Source organism: Rutilus rutilus (genome assembly GCF_951802725.1).
Source record: "Rutilus rutilus genome assembly, chromosome: 9".
Classification (NCBI taxonomy): domain Eukaryota; kingdom Metazoa; phylum Chordata; class Actinopteri; order Cypriniformes; family Leuciscidae; genus Rutilus; species Rutilus rutilus.
In genome coordinates, this window is record NC_140223.1 from 23,944,813 (window position 1) to 23,962,887 (window position 18,075).

The 18,075-nt window shown below is 41.3% G+C and overlaps 1 protein-coding gene across 3 annotated transcripts in view; it reads right to left on the bottom strand.

The window, feature by feature from the left end:
• Positions 1-18,063, bottom strand: part of cuedc1b (CUE domain containing 1b) — a gene marked incomplete at its 3' end in the record, with an annotated part of 36,355 nt that extends 18,292 nt beyond the window's left edge. For all 3 annotated transcript variants that reach the window (XM_084418947.1, XM_084418949.1, XM_084418945.1), the window contains exon 1: positions 17,801-18,063. The remainder of the gene's footprint in view (positions 1-17,800) is intronic.
• Positions 18,064-18,075: the final 12 nt, after the last annotated feature.

Sequence of the window (18,075 nt, forward strand, 5' to 3'; positions counted from 1 at the left end):
TGATGTCCCCAGAGTGTGTATGTTAAGTTTTAGCTCAAAATACCCAACAGATAATTTTTTACAGCATGTTTCAATTGTCATTTTTTGGGGCTCAGAAAAACGCACCGTTCTAGTGTGTATCCCTTTAAATGCAAATTCACTGCTGCTGCCGACCCAGGGGGCGGAGCCTCATGAGCTCGCGCTAAGAGCCAGGACAATCTCATCTGATAATATCAAAACAGAAACTCTCAGTAGTGGTGTTCTGAGCCGCACCGTAATGCCCACAGAGTCAGAGAATATATGCTGTATGGAGATAGAACAGGAATAGTTTAGTTTAATTACGGTTATTTGTCATCTGCTTTTATCCACTATTAATACAAGCCTGCTGTAGCAGACCCCGTCCGAATGATGACCAAAATATACCGATGAGTTCAATTAAGTTTATTGTACCTCACACAAAAGATGAAGCCTTAGTTTTACTCCAGAAAATCACTAAGAGCCGAATAAACAGTATATAAGTGCGCATTAAAGTCTTATCCATAAACTCTCTCTCTCTCCCTTTCATTATCATGGAACATACACAGCGAAATACACAAAACACTCGTTAGAACTAACAGTAAAGAAATATATACACACCTTTTCAGTGGGTGCTTAATCAACTGGTAAACTGTATATCCACGACTGGATGAGCTGTCAAAGTGCGCGCTCTCACTTTCATTTTTGCTGTGATCAGTAACGTTAGGCCTGTCGCTCCAGAGACCGTAAGCTGGATCATGAACAGTACAGATCCATCCTCGAGTAACAATGAGAGTAAATGAAGACTAAGGCTGCGTCTCATTTCTCTGTCTTACCCCTTACTCTTACCCCTTCCCCTCGGTTTTGCGCGTTCATGTGAGGGGAAGTGGTGTCCCAATTCTCATTTTGATTAAGGGCTAGGGCCAAGGCGTAGGGCTACATAGCCCTTGAAACGAAGTCTGCGGAGGACCACACTTGAAAGAGAGGGGTAGGAATTTCTCAGAAGTGAGTCGCACAAATGTATGTATTTTCAGCAGTTTAATGACACTCGTTTTTTATGATACCTTTAATAAAACGTTCAAGCGGTTTTAATTGTAATGTTTTTATTTTGAATCACTAGTTAACCGCTAGCTAGCAGCTATACGCTATTTGCCGTTTGCTAATGTTTTGCTTATGGTGTCGCCGGCGCCGCCGTTAAATACAATGAAACAATGTCTTTGACTGATGGCACACAAGCGTGCAAAGATAAAGAGAGACCAGGCAATCGATATCACAACCCGAGACGACGGCATCTTCGTTTGTTTATGTCAACGCGTATCGCCTCTGTTGACGTAGCAGCCAGCTAGCAGAAAGGGAAGATGACGCAAACGGTAATCGAGTGGTGTCTCATTTCTTAGAGAAACGTTCTTCCCCCTGCCCCCCTTCACTCGGTATCGAAGGGCAAGGGGAAGACGCAGACAAAGGGGTAGGGGAAGGGGAAGGGGAAGGGGAAGGGGTAAGACAGAGAAATGAGATTGGCCCCAAGTTCATTCTTACATCCAACAACATAACACCTCAATCGCTTAGGAGACATTCTTGTCTACAGTTGCTCCAGCATGGAAACAATGGTGGACTGTGTCCAGCTCACTCAGGGCAGGTCTATGCTCAAACTGCAGTGTCAATCAACAGTCGTGGGAGGGGCCTGTGCAAAGTGACGTCACATTGCCCTGAATCTGAGAACAGCTCGTTCTGAGACAGTGCTTATGATTTATGGGGATTATAAAAAAAGCACTTGGTGGATTTTTATCATTATAGGGTGGTTGTGTACACACACTGCCAACACACATTTATGTTCAAACACCATGTAAAAGTGAATTTTGCATAATAGGTGCCCTTTAAATAAACTCTTTGCTGCTGTCAAATAGATTCAATGTTTAAACAAATAACAGAAATAAAACAAAAACAGTGAACATGAGAATAACATTGAACAATTTGTATTTAACTGCACAAAGATAACAATACATAAACAGCAATACGTACCTACATATCTTTTGTCTTAAAACATTCGAAGCATGCAAATTACCACAGTTGAACATTTTTCAGCGATGATTCAAATAAGTCATGAAATAAAATTTCTGAATCAATTAATTAAATAAACAGTTCATGTACTGCCCCCTTGTGGGAAGAGTTATTTGTGTTTTGAGTTTCTTGCGTTTTGTCCACGCAGAGCTTCCGTAGTTCAGTGATTCTCCTAACAGTCCCACAGCAAGTCGAACTCCAGAGTGTTAAAGTCTGTAAATTATTATTTTGGTCCCTAAAAAAGATCTGTCTGTAAGTATTTGTTTGATAGTGATCTTAGCTTCTTTTAGATACCAAATTTAGTAATTTTAACATGTTTTCAATTCGTAATTTGTAAGGAAATATGTGGCGCTAGTATTGTTAGCTTCCCTATGGCATTTTCCATGTATATTGGCATCGTGCTTGTCGCTCGCTAATGCAATCTTTTTGTGAGGTTTTTAGTTTATTCTAAGCTACTTATTTTATATTTGCATTGTATATTCACCCTATTGAGATTGTAATATGCATTTTCTTTGTTTCTGTATGTTACAGTTTTACAGTCTTTCCAGTAAAACACACCAACAGAGCACGGTGCTTCCTGGTTCTTTATTGGAGATTGTTAGCTATCTGTAAAGCTAGTTCACACACACTAGTAAAGGCAGAATAGTAAAAAGACAGATGGAAGGTCAGCCAAAAGTCAATACAGAAGACAACACTGCTGTCCCGGACCACCAAAGTACAGTCAGCAACGTTGGTGACCTGTGGGAAACGAGATCGAACTGTTCTAACACCTCACGTTCCAGTCAGCGGTCACGGGCCAGTCAAAGGTCCAATGCAAGCATTTTGGCAGCAAAAGCACGTGCTAAAGCAGCTGCCGCTCAAGCACAGGCATCATACGCCGAAAGAGAAGCAGAGGTGATAAAAGAAAAAGCCCACATCGAAGCTGAAGCTACAAAAAAGAAAGCAGAGCTCAGTGCTGACCTCCTCAAACTGCGTCTACAGAGTGCAGCTGCAGCCGCCAACGCCGAGGCAGAGGTCCTGGAGGCAGCAGCCGAAGGTGAAGGTGGAGATACCTGGTTTCCAAAAAACAGTGACAATGTCGTCCAGCCCATACCAGTTCCACCTCCGCCGGCTAATACCCACTTTGACTCCACACAAGCTACCACACTAGTGCTTCCAGCAGCTCAGCGAGGAAATTACAGTGGTGATTTTGTGCAAAATAAAGTCAAAGAGCACAGCGTACAAAACAGTGAGATTAGTGAATATGGGTTTCAAGAGCTACAAGTGGCGCATTCCTCACATAATGGCATCACCAGTGGAGCAGATCGTTCTTATGCCCAAAGCTCATTCAAAAATGCTTTTTTCACATCTCACTCGCAGTATCCAACCCCAGTTACTACTGACCACAGATTTCAGCCACGCTCTATCCATCAGTCTCCCCCTTTCCAGCCCAGGCTATCGTCTCCACGCCCTGCTGTCAGTGCGAACGAGCCCAATTCCCCAGCTACATCAGACTTAGCCAAATATTTGGTTCGCAGAGAGTTGGTTAGCTCAGGGCTTCTGACGTTTGATGATAAGCCTGAAAATTACTGGGCTTGGAAGGCATCTTTTTTGAATGCTATAGAAGGACTCTATTTATCCCCAAGAGAGGAGTTGGATCTCCTCTGCAAGTGGTTAGGCCCCAAATCATCAGAGCAAGCAAAACGATTAAGGGCTGTACACACCTATGATGCCACAGCTGGTGTCAAAATGGTGTGGCAAAGACTGGAGGATAGCTATGGGTCCCCGGAAGCGATAGAGAATGCTCTCCTGAAAAGGTTGGAAGATTTTCCCAAAATCGCAAACAGAGAAAACCACAAGTTGAGGGAGCTAGGTGATCTCATCTCAGAGCTCGATGCTGCCCGTGTAGATGGTCTCCTACCTGGCTTGAGTTACCTAGATACGTCCCGGGGCATCACTCCTATTGTTCAAAAACTCCCATTCCACCTCCAAGAGAAATGGATTACTTCAGCATCCTACTACAAAGAGCAACACCATGCTTCATACCCGCCATTCCCTGTTTTCGTGAAGTTTGTGTGCGACAAAGCTAAAACTCTCAATGACCCAAGCTTTGCCCCCTTGCTCTCTACTGGTTGCCCAAGTGTTTATAGGCCTGAAAGGCTGAACAAGCCCAACTTCAAAACTGCAGTATCTGTTCGAAAAACTGAAATAACTGCTCCAAAAGGCTATCGTGACTCCTCTGACCAAAAGATGGTTGATCCAGATAAACTGTGCCCGCTCCACAACAAACCACACTCCCTCCGCAAGTGTCGTGGTTTCAGAGCAAAGACCTTGGATGAGAGAAAAGCCATTCTGAAGGAAAAGAACATTTGTTACAAGTGCTGTTCCTCCGTCGACCACATGGCAAAAGACTGCGACACAAGTGTACATTGCAATGAGTGTAAAAGCGACCACCACACCACCGCGCTGCACCCTGGACCAGCACCCTGGAAAACGGAAACTCCAGGCTCTGCAGCCTCAGACGGGCATGGCGGGGAGCAACGAGAAAGTTCTGTCCAAGCCATTGTGTCCAAATGTACTGAGATCTGTGGCAAAGGTACCAGCTCACGCTCATGCTCCAAAATCTGTCTAGTAAACATTTATCCTGCTGGACACAAAGAAAAGGCAGTGAAAGCCTATGCTGTGTTAGACGAGCAAAGCAATAGGTCTTTAGCAAAGACGGAATTCTTTGAGATCTTTAACGTTAACACAGGCACCAAAGTTTACACTTTGAAAACCTGCTCAGGTGTAAGTGAGACAAGGGCACGCCAAGCTGACGGTTTCATAGTAGAGTCTCTCGACGGCAACACTAGCGTCCAGCTTCCCACATTAATCGAGTGCAACATGCTCCCAGATGATCGATCTGAGATCCCGACGCCAGAGGTCGCAATACACCATACTCACCTCAAGCATTTGGCAGCCAAGATTCCAGATTTGGACCCTAATGCTTCAATACTGGTCCTCCTTGGTCGGGACATACCAAGAGTGCACAAGGTCAGAGAACACTACAACGGCCCCCACGATGCTCCGTACGCCCAACGCCTCGACCTTGGCTGGGTCATAATAGGTGAGGTCTGCCTTGGGGGTGCTCACGTGCCAAGCAAAATCAGTGTTTACCGCACAACAGTGTTGAACAATGGACGCACATCTCTCTTGGACTCTTGCTCCAACTCATTCCATGTCAAAGAAAAGGTCCTGAGCACTGTCTCCCCATTTAACTCTTTGAGCATGACCAGCTTGATTGACATAGATGAGAACGACTGTCTCACCAACAAATTGTTCATGAGAACGCCACATGATGACAAACCCGCTATGTCAGTGGATGATGAACTCTTCCTGGAGATCATGGATGAGCAGATGTTTATGGACGAGTCCAACAGCTGGGTGGCGCCACTACCCTTTAAACCAAACAGGCACAGACTACCCAACAACCGAGACCAAGCGGTCAAACGTCTCAATTCGCTGCGTCGCGTGCTTAACAAAAAGCCCCACATGAAAGAACATTTCTTGAACTTTATGCAGAAAATGTTTGAGTCAGGACACGCGGAACCCGTCCCGCCACTCGACAAAGAACAAGAGTGTTGGTACCTACCGTTCTTTGGTGTCTACCATCCTCGCAAACCTGACCAGATACGTGTAGTGTTTGACTCTAGTGCCACTCACGAAGACACGTCTCTGAACAATGTTTTGTTGAGCGGCCCAGACATGAACAACACACTTATCGGGGTCCTCTTGCGTTTCCGCAAAGAACCTGTGGCAATCACTGCGGACATAGAGCAAATGTTCTATTGTTTTGTCATTCGTGAGGACCACCGCGACTTTGTGCGTTTCCTGTGGTATGAAGGTAACGATCCCACAAAAGTCATCAGAGAGTACAGGATGACTGTACACGTGTTTGGAAATAGCCCGTCTCCCGCCATAGCAATTTATGGCCTCCGGAGGGCGGCGCTGGTTACACAAGAGGAGTACAGTGACGAGGCCAAACAGTTTGTTCTTAAAAACTTTTACGTTGACGACGGACTGGCTTCCTTTCCTTCAGATGCCAGCGCCATTCAAACTCTGAAAAGCACCAAAGAAATGCTTGCAGACTCTAACATTCGTTTGCACAAAATAGCCTCCAATAGCCCAGGTGTAATGGAAGCGTTTCCATCTGAAGAACGTGCAAAGGAACTGAAAAACCTTGACCTTGGTGCAGAGCCCCTGCCCTTACAGAGAAGTTTAGGACTGAACTGGGATTTGCAAAATGACTGTTTCACCTTCCTCGTGTCAAGAGAAGACAAGCCATTCACAAGAAGGGGCATTCTTTCTGCTGTTAACAGCTTGTATGATCCCCTGGGGTTTGTGGCCCCCATCATCATGCAAGGCAAGGCTCTCATCAGAGAATTGTGCTCAGAGAACTGTGAATGGGACACTCCACTGCCAGCAGAAAAAGAGGCACAATGGAAATCTTGGAAAAACTCGCTTGTTGACCTTGAGAAACTACAAATCCCCAGACAGTATGTGAACACGTCACTGCAATCTACCTGTCAAAGAGAGCTGTGTGTCTTTGCAGACGCCTCTACATCAGCCATATCAGCAGTTGCGTACCTTCGAGCCATAGACACCGAAGGTCACGTCTACGTAGGCTTCTGCATGGGTAAGTCCAAATTAGCTCCTAGACAAGTCCACACAGTACCTCGTTTGGAGCTATGTGCTTCAGTTCTGGCGGTGGAGCTGGCAGACATGCTACTAAATGAACTTGACATCGAAATTCACAAAGTGAAATACTACACTGACAGCCGAGTAGTCTTAGGCTACATCAACAACACCAGCCGAAGGTTCTATGTCTACGTGGCCAACCGTGTTGCTCGCATCAGAAAGTCATCTGAACCCAGTCAGTGGCACTTTGTGAGCACGGAAAGCAATCCTGCCGATCATGGAACACGGCATGTGCCAGCTTCATTACTGAGTTCTACCAATTGGTTTACTGGTCCTGAATTCTTGAGGAAAAGTGATGGAGAGTGTCCTGTGCAACCAAACAGCTTTCAACTTGTTGAACCGGCCACAGACACTGAAGTCCGCCCACAAGTCTCAACATTTGCAACAATGACTGTGACAAAATCGCTCGGCTCACACAGGTTTGAGCGCTTCTCCAGTTGGAAACGTCTTACACAAGCTATCGCCAAACTCATTGAAAAGGTCAGATCTATCTCAAAAGCTCCTGAGTCAAATGAATCAAAGATGGACGCTCTAACACAAGCAAAGTTAGTTATTGTACGGACAGTTCAAGGCGAGACATTTGAAAAGGAAATAAAAACTTTGAACAAAGGAGAGGACATACTAAAACACAGTCCACTGAAGAATCTCAATGTGTTTTTGGACAAAGAAGGACTGGTGCGAGTAGGAGGACGTGTGACTTCTGCAGAAATAACTCAAGAACAAAGCCAACCCATTGTTATTCCAAAGAAGCATCACATTGCTGCTTTGCTGGTCCAGTTCTACCACGAGCAGGTTGTGCACCAAGGTAGACACATCACAGAAGGAGCCATCAGGTCTGCTGGACTGTGGATCCTTGGAGGAAAAAGGTTGGTGACAAATTTTCTCAACAAATGCACAACCTGCCGCAGGTTAAGAGGAAATGTACAACAACAAAAAATGGCAGACATTCCAGCTGATCGTCTCATCCAAACTCCTCCTTTCACACATGTCGGGGTGGACGTGTTTGGACCATGGAACATCAGCATCCGCCGGACAAGAGGTGGAGTGTTAGAGAACAAACGCTGGGCAGTAATGTTTACCTGTTTAGTCACACGAGCAGTCCACATCGAGGTAGTTGAGTCCCTCTCAACTTCAAGTTTCATAAATGCTCTCAGAAGGTTCCTGGCCATAAGAGGCCCCACAAAGCTCTTTCGATCAGATTGTGGAACGAACTTCGTTGGAGCGTGCAAAGAGCTTCAGATAAGTTCAGAAGATCCAGAGCTTCAATCCTACCTCAAAAATGAGGCATGCACTTGGAAGTTCAACCCACCTCACTCCTCTCACATGGGAGGGGTGTGGGAAAGAATGATCGGAGTGGCCCGACGTATTTTGGACGCTATGCTGCTGAAAGTTCACTCTCCAAATCTGACTCATGAGGTTCTTGTGACGCTCATGGCAGAGGTAACAGCCATAATGAATGGTCGTCCATTAGTACCTGTGTCATCCGATCCTCAACAACCCGACTTGCTGACACCAAGTGCCCTTCTCACTCAGAAAATCTGTCCCGTCTCTGTTCCACCTGGAGACTTTGATCCTAAGGACTTGTACCGTAAGCAATGGAAACAGGTGCAAAGTCTTGCCAACTCGTTCTGGAAACGATGGCGAGAAGAGTATCTTGCAACGCTTCAACCAAGAAGAAAATGGCAAGCAGATCAACCAAACTTAGCCATTGGTGACGTTGTTCTCCTAAAGGACACTCAGGTCAAAAGAAACGAATGGCCTACTGGACTTATTGTGGACACTTATCCTGGTCGAGATAAGAGAGTACGTAAAGTAGATGTACGGATAATTAAAGAAGGTACTGCTAAGGTGTACACAAGACCTATTTCAGAAATTGTGTTATTAGTTAAAGGTTAAGAGTGTTATAGCAGTATACCAGGCGGGGAGTGTACTGCCCCCTTGTGGGAAGAGTTATTTGTGTTTTGAGTTTCTTGCGTTTTGTCCACGCAGAGCTTCCGTAGTTCAGTGATTCTCCTAACAGTCCCACAGCAAGTCGAACTCCAGAGTGTTAAAGTCTGTAAATTATTATTTTGGTCCCTAAAAAAGATCTGTCTGTAAGTATTTGTTTGATAGTGATCTTAGCTTCTTTTAGATACCAAATTTAGTAATTTTAACATGTTTTCAATTCGTAATTTGTAAGGAAATATGTGGCGCTAGTATTGTTAGCTTCCCTATGGCATTTTCCATGTATATTGGCATCGTGCTTGTCGCTCGCTAATGCAATCTTTTTGTGAGGTTTTTAGTTTATTCTAAGCTACTTATTTTATATTTGCATTGTATATTCACCCTATTGAGATTGTAATATGCATTTTCTTTGTTTCTGTATGTTACAGTTTTACAGTCTTTCCAGTAAAACACACCAACAGAGCACGGTGCTTCCTGGTTCTTTATTGGAGATTGTTAGCTATCTGTAAAGCTAGTTCACACACACTAGTAAAGGCAGAATAGTTCAAAAAGAACTGATTCAAGGGAATAAATTAAACTTCACAACTCTATTGGCATCTTTGTTACTAAGATTTAGGCTAAACCAAAGATGGTTAAAATATCTCAACATATAGCTATCATATTCGCAAGAAAAAAAGATACAAGCCTTAAAAAGAGATTTAAAAATCTACACAATGCTACTTAATTTAGTATCTGCAGCAATATATTATTGAATATATTGAAAAAAAAACAAAAAAAAAAAACATCCAGCACCTTGTTATAATCTGAGAGATCAATGGAACTGGATCTGAAAAGAAATCTAGTACAGATGCCCGTGACACAGAATAAGAAAACAACTGCCAACCACAGCAGTCATGAACTCTTGAACCAAGGATTTAGCAAACTCATCCAGGTTAGTTAATAACTCACATGGTGCACAGACGGTTTCCAGATCAAACACATGATGTGAATTATGGGAAAAGAAACGCATCATATCCTGTCAGCAAGCTGGCTGCAGTCCAGTGGACATCCAGACGCTGCAGTGCTTTAAAAACTCCATTTAGAAAAACCTAAACACCATCACCTGCTCTGAGGATACATGGATGTGAGATGTCCACTTTCACATGCATTATATAACTCTGTTCAGTCTTATCGTTTAGACAGAGATGGATTAAAGTGGGTAGATCTTGATGGGGGACACGAAACGAAAGAGTGTTCAATACTTAACACCAAACTATGCTTGCTAACAGAAAGCAGGCTTGTAGTTAATAGGCATCATAATTGGCAGACCTGCAGTTTAAGTGTATTTTTGAGTGTACAAATTCTGTGGACAGAATCTGCACAATTCAGAAGAATGGATTTACAAATAGTAAAGACATCCAGGCTAGACAAGAAATATAGTGTATAATAAGAATATTTAATACATAATTTGTCTCATTATAATGCCAATTTGACAGGAAAGCAAAGATTTTCAGTTGAGATGCAAATAAAAATGATGAATATACTGATATCAAAAACAGTAAAAAAAAAAAAGAAAAAAAAAGGGAACAATCATGCATGCCCTTACTACACTGGTTAAATGTGACTATAGTTTCTATGAACCTTTTTTGCCATTTCATTATAAAAACTATTTAGAAATTGCTAAATGAATTATAAATGAATTCCTAATGTCACTGGTAGCCGAAAATCATCAAATTATCTATCAATCGCACAGAAATCGATTTCAGCAACGTTCCCAACTGCATTGTGCGAGTAAATCACATGCGACGTAAAGCCCAAAGCTCACAGTTTGTGTGCTCACACTATACAGTCCGATCATCGAGCTGCGACTCGTAGGCTCACACTATATCAGCTATCGATAAAGAGGATTTATGTATTAAAGTATTATTTTTTTTTTATTATTAAATTGATATTACAATTAATATTCCCCGCATATTTTCATAGACAGCGGTTCACATTTCCCATGATAATAAAATTAAGTAAATTTTAAATAAATGAGTAAATAAAGTGAAAGTTAAAAGTGAAACAAGTAGCTAAATTAATGATCAAGTACATTAATAAAAGGGTTGCTGGTGCAGCCTATATGCAGGCTACACGCAGGTGGCTTGGAATATGTGGGTAATATGGTTTATCCATTTTGAAAAATGAACTGAAGGTAAGCAACAGTAAATTGCATCTAGTTTGATGGCTTCAGAACTTAAAGATCTCACTCTTCGTTTTCTTTCTTGCTGCATTAAAGATGAAATGGTTTAACTTCTGTTTTCGCGCAGGCACAGTGAGAGAAAAAAAAAAAACATTGAGTTTAGGGCAATTGGTTCGTAGCTCTGCTTCAACTGTGCGATACCCTCACGAGCGGCGACATGCCAGAAATTCATCCGACCATCCGATTGCCGATCAGAGGAGGTTTATCGCCTCTCGTTTCCCCTGTACACTGCACGAACAACGCATGACAAATGATGCACGACAAAGCTGAACATCGTCCAGACTCAAATAAATAAATACAAAATAAATAAATAAAAAAAGAAATCGCATTTGCGGCAAAGCCACATTACTTTTTTTGTTGCGCATTGACGGATTTATTCAGTAAATGTGTTTCCATCGTAGTTTATTTGCATGTCTTAGGCTATTATCGGATTTAAAAAAATGTATCCACCTCAATTGAGAGCATACATTTTTTTATGTGCATCTTCGCATTTCCATCCAGTGTTTTTTATGCAAAATCACAAAATCCACATAAAACTAAGTGAATGGAAACATTGCTAATGAAAAGTCAAGGAAACATTAACACATTTTGGGTGTTGACCCACATAAATCGCACCATCGCCCTTCTACAGTGACTCCAGCCATCCTGATTGTGGATGCCAAATTGGTTGCACTCAGCTTGTTTTGACAGCCGATAAAGGCCAATTAAAGACTGCAGGTTGTATTTTCACAGGCCTTGTCTACAGGGCGTTTTTCCAAAATAGGTTTCACTTTGCATTAATAACGGTAAATCTGACAGACCTCCAAATGCTGTGAGGCTGAAGGACTTCAAAGGAACATAAAAAGCATTATTGGCAGGCGAGCTTTCATATAATGATTCCTCAAGTGTGTGCTGTGATCAATATTTAACAAAGCTATAATAACGTCAAAGTGCTTTTAATATAAGAGTTTGTGTGAGAGCAGCTATGGTTTAAACCTGCTCAAAAAATGCTGAAGACCCAAATGCCATCTTAGCAGACCATGTTAAACCACCGCGCCACTTTTCAGATTGGAAACTATCTAGCAGCAACATCAGTACAAGCTAAAAAAGATAACAGCAACAAACCAGGGGGAAAAAAGAAGCGAGAGAAACTCTCTTTCACCAAGAGCGAAGAGAGGAAGGGAAAAAACACAGGCTTGTTGACAGAAGATCTTTTCCGAGCAGTGCGTGCCATGATCAAAAGAATGCTAAATCTGGATGCTCAAATATCAGGGCGTTGCGTTCCTTCGACACAGCCTGGCTTCAAACTGTCAAACACAGATTAAAGACAACGGTTGCTCTGTCGGGTGCAAAATCAATCTAGGATAAACAGACAAAAATTAAGTTAACAAATAGACAATGACAATATTAGGTCTGGTGATTTTATTCTGAATCAAAAAAGGCAAATGTAGCAGTCAGAAGCAAAAAGATGGTTGTTCAGAAAACAGATGAACAGAAAGGACCCAAGGGGGGGAGAAACTGGAAAGCCTCCACGAGTTGAGTGAGCCAGTCAGCTCCAACACCTTGGCAAGAGCAAAACTAATTGCAAAACAGACCTTAGACAAGAGGCACAATCAATTACGCCGTCTGCGATGTCTGGCTGCTTCTGCTCATATGTGTTTCTGAATGAAGGATGTGTGAAGTCTGCAAAAGTAGAATAATTAATGGTTGAAAGGGAGTAACTCACTGCTATCTGTAATGGGATGTGCATCAATGCATCACTGACTGGATAGATGCCACAAAGCCATTCATTGGCAAAATCACTTGAATAGAGACACAAAACAGTTCGCTTTGATTCATCACTGTTTTTGCGTTCATTCTGGAAGCAAACTCGAAAAGGCTTGTGTGTGAAGTTTATATCCGCAGTATTTTTGTGGAAAAGCACTTTCGTTTGTGTCTCTAGGTCAGATGAATGAGCAGAAATCATTCAGGCAGGCACTGAACCAAATAGCATAAGGGCTTGACAATCCCCTCCTCCTCTCCTTTCTTCCTCCTTTCCTCTGACCTGGTTCCAAAGCCATAGCCAACATGAGGGAACTGGGCTTTCTGAAACAGGAAGGAGGAAAGAAAAAGGCTGACTTGACTATGACACCCCCAGCATGTCTCCCGTCACACTGCTGGAGGATCTTCTTGTTCCAATGCATTCTTATTTTCTTTATGTCACATTGATCTTGTTGCCACAAACTCTTGGCCAAAACTTAAAATGGCATTAACATTAACCCCCCGAGTGCATCTATTTAGGCTCGCACCATAAACCCATTAAAGATGATCTTAACAGACCTTTTTTGGGCCATCTGCCACATAAGGAACAAAAGTCTGCCATTATCCCCTGGGAGCCCAACACACAAAACATTTGCTAAAGACAGTGTCTGAAAGCACATTAGCACCTTTTAACCTAACTTCCACTACCCACTCAAAATACATAAACTTATTGCAAATGCAGTGAGATGACAGGTGTATAAAAGTTCCAATCTGAAGATTTTTTCAGAGGGGATGCATTAAATTAATCAAAAGTGACAGCAAAAACATTATAAGACATTTGTTACAAGGGATGTCTATTTCAAATAAATGCTGTTCTGTTGAACTTTCTATCAATTAAAGTATCCTGAAAAAAGTATCACCGTTTCCGCAAAAAATATTAAGCAGCACAACTGTTTTTAACATTAATATGTAAATGTTAAAGAAATGTTTCTAGTGCAGCAAACCAGCATAATGATTTCTGAAGGATCATGTGACACTGAAGACTGGAGTAATGATGCTGAAAATTTGTAGTGAATGTAGCTGAGTAGTGAATTTTGCTATCACTGGAATAAATAACATTTTAATATTTTAATAATATTTTTTAATTAATTTAAATTAATAATACTTCTTTTAAAAACATAAAATCCTCTTCTTAAATAAAGTATTAGAAAAAAAAAAATCGTACAAATTCCAAGCTTTTCATGAAAATGTATCATGTACAGGATAATCCACAGCTAGCTGTGCATTAAACAATTTTATTGCACAACATAGAGGTAAAGGCAGACAGACACAAATCCGTTCAAATTTCAAATCGTTTAATGCACAGCTTGCCGTGGATTATTACGCTTATACCATGGTTATTTGCCAGCATTGACAACTTAAAGTTGTTACTGATGTAGGCTATGCAGCACAATATATGACCGGAAGGGTAAAAATGACGGTTATTTCCGTCAGTCAAGGCTTGTTAGATCTAGCACTCTGCCCGCTTTGAATCAGACACAAAGATAAAGTAGTGCGTAAGATATTAAATGTATTTAAATTAATTAATTATAGTATAGATAATGAACATAATGAGTATATAATGAATTCATTATCGAGAGAGAGATATGAGAGATGCATGTGTGAATTATCTGCATCTGTGTGCGGCGTCTCTCTCTATTAATAACGAAGCTGTGAGTTTAATTACTTCAAAACCAGTGATGTTACCACCTTGTTCCTGAGAAAAATAATGTAGCGATTCAGTAGTGAAGCTATTTTATTAATAAAAGTCACAGTGCAGCATTGATAAGTTGACGTTGACGTATTTGTGTGTGCACTTCAATGAAAACAGTGCATTAATATAGAACGGAATTGACCTGGAACTACCTGCATTCAACGTTTTTATTGCACACCTTCCAGCCAATCAAAACCAAGTATTCAGATAGATAATGGTATAAATGAAAACAAATGTGTAAAAAATGTGTGACACATTGTTATATGCAAAATCAATAAGAATACTGGCGCAATTAATAATACTGGCACAAAGTTAGCTTTATGTATTTTTGTTTTATGAACACTGATGAAGACAGACAGCCAAAACGTTTGTATTGGTTTTTAATCTCCTTTTTTTTTTTTTTTTTTGCATTTTTTGACTATAGACCACTTGGCATCTAATTTGCGCGCGGTGAGTGCTTTGATTGAATATGAACACTGAAAATAAACATAACTTGCAGCTCAGGAAGTGAATAAGATGTTGCAACATTCGTCAGACTGATTCAAACTGGTGGTAACTCGTCTTTTAAAACTGTTTAATATAATAATTGGCACATAAGAGTAATTTGTTTGGAAATTAGACTGCATTGGTCACGCACGCTGTATGGTTTTGCTTTTGATTTCCAATGTTTTTGATTCAAACATCTTGCCTGAATCCAAGAGAACACAAACATAGAGAAGATCTTTTTAAACATTCCTTGTCAGCTTTAATAACTACAAACCAATAGCCTTGAAATATTAAAATGCTTATTTATTAACATTTGTATACAGTTTATCAAAACTAATCTGTTTATGATAATTGTTTGTATTATGACTCCTATTATTTAAAAAGAGGCTTGGGAGTTTGTTGTCCTAGGGTCATATTTTAAAAATGCAGAGGCTTAAACACATTAGACAGTGATGTGCTATTTTTGGGACTAAACTCATTTAGGAATAAATCTCTCTGAATATGTCCCACAGCAATACTGGCTGCTCTGCCTGCACTTAATTCCCAAAAGTCTGACCAAATTCTCTGACTGCAACTATTCACATGCTCACAAAAAACACATTAATAAATAAACAAGCTTTTTAATGCATGTAGCCAATATGAGTGAGCGCTGACATTGCCAATAAGGAGGGGATCTGAAAGGGCCAACCTACATCCAGTTCATCACCCCTGAGATCCTGGTGGATCAAGCGACATTCTTAAGAGCTTTCAACGGGATAATGCCATACAAAATGGGAGGTGTGTAAGTGGATAAGATGAGTCCATCAACCACTACAACATCTTCAAGAAGGGCAAAAAACAGGGTCAGTGGCCATATGCAAATCTAGAGTCTCTTGAAAGGAAGAGGAGTGGACACAGCTGTCCGACAGACAGACCTTCACCACCTCCTTCATCATTTATAACACAGTGAGAACCATGAATATGGCTGCTGCCAGACATCTAAGGGCCCTATTTTAACGATCTAAGCGCATGGTGTAAAGCGCACGGCGCAAGTGCACTTAAGTCGTGTCCAAATCCACTTTTGCTAGTTTAGCGACGGGAAAAATGGTCGGCGTGCCCAGCGCATGGTCTAAAAGGGTTGTCCCTATTCTCTTAATAAGTAATGTGTGATTTTTGGGCGGAACGTGCAATAAACCAATCAGAGTCTCATCTCCCATTCCCTTTAAAAGACAGTTGTGCTCGCGCCATGGTGGATTCGCTATTTACGTGGCGGAATTTGCAAGCGGAAAGACTGAACACTTCTCCAGAGAGGAAACAGATCTGCTCGTGTGCGTCTGTGCGAGGTTAAAGCGCGCAAACAGACCATCTATGGGACAAGGCGGATTCCACCATATCTTTATGTACACAATAATAATCTTTTATCTTGAAATCCTTTTATTTTTAATATCTGGCGTGTTTGTGTGCTGCTACACTGTGTGTGCACCCGCCTATAGGCTCATATTACTAATGCGCCCTTTACATAAAAAAAACATACTGCGCCATTGACTTTAGACAAGATTAGACCAGGTTTCCTCAACGTGCCAACAATGCACCTGAACACACCTCGTTTTCAGACCAGCACAAACAGATGGGCGCAAATGCATTTGCTATTTAAACAATGTGGCGCAGGACGTGAAAATGATAACTGCGTCAGGCTGAAACTAGCAAAAAACACTTGCTGGCACCGCATTGCACCGGGTGTAGGATAGGGGCCTAGATCTTTGAACTCAGCAATGTGCTTAACAAGCCAAACAAAGGTTTCTTAAAATGTGATGGTTGAGTTCTTATAAGGATTGCATTAAAAAGCACTAAGTACACTTCAGAAAATAACAAAGAAAGGTTTTGCTAGATTGACTGATTAAAAAGCAAATTCCAACTGTGCAAAACTAAATAAAAATATTAACTTTAACTTCTTGACCTACATGAAGTTAAACAGTGATTATACAGAGAACTGATTTGTCAGATCTGAAATCTAAGGAAAAACTAAAGGCCTCAAACAAAATGGTTATTTTGTGGTTGGAACAGCATGTCAGCCAAGAAAGCACAAGAGACATCTAGTCTCAGATTTTTTTTTTCTTTTAACCAAGCACTAATAAATAAGCTAAAATTGCTTCCTTTGTGTAAAGTTGTTAGGAAGCTGTTAAAAGTGTAATGAGTAAAAACATTATATCTACTGTTGCCTTTACTGAGCCTCTGTGTGCATGCTGATTTATACACTTAAAAGAAAACAGACATATGACGCCCAAATAATCAAATAATCATTGGTTAAACAGGAATCGAACGAATCGAACATGTCCCAGAAGAATCAATGACTCAATAACAACTCGAACCGAATCGAATCTCTTAGATTAAAAAAGACACTCGAACCGATTCCATTCGATTAAAAACGAATCGTTGAGAGTTTTGCAAACAGGTTTAACCGATTCACTAAAAAGATCCGATTCAAAATAACGATTCGTTCACGACTTGGACATCGCTGTCGTACGTACCAATGCAGACCAACAAATTCCATTCGAACTCTATGATGTACAAACAGACTGTTTAGGCAGACAGCTTTTAAAACGCAACCAATCAGATTGATGGCAGAAGGACAGCGCTGGTCAGATCCAATATGTGGACTTATCAGACTTTAATTTTTAACAAGCGTACAGCAAAAACCCACTTCACATATAAATAAACATATACTACTGAAGTGTAAATAAGACGTGAGGCCGCAGCAGTTCGCAACACTCCTCAACAACAGACAAAGACGTGTAAAACAACCATAAAACATAGTCATAGCGATTGTATCTGCGTAGTAACTACATACCTGTTATATAACGCTAACATAATGTGAAATGCGCAGAGTAGAATGTTAACGCAAGCTAGTGTAAAAAAACAAAGCTACTTACTCTTGGTGAACAGAAGCAGACTGCCCCAGTGCACGTTCCCAATCCTTCTCGTTTTCCGCTTTTATCAAAAATATAAACACTATTTGCTCATTTTCGCTGGATTTATAAGACTATTCACATCTGCATGTATCATCTCCATCGACACCGATTCGGTACCGGTCGGCGTGTTCATGCCTTAGCGCCTGAAATCCCCACAGAAAGGGAACTAGCAGTGTGTTGTTGTATATGGGGATGAATCAAAGAGATGGGAAAAAATCTGTCACAGCCAGAATCAG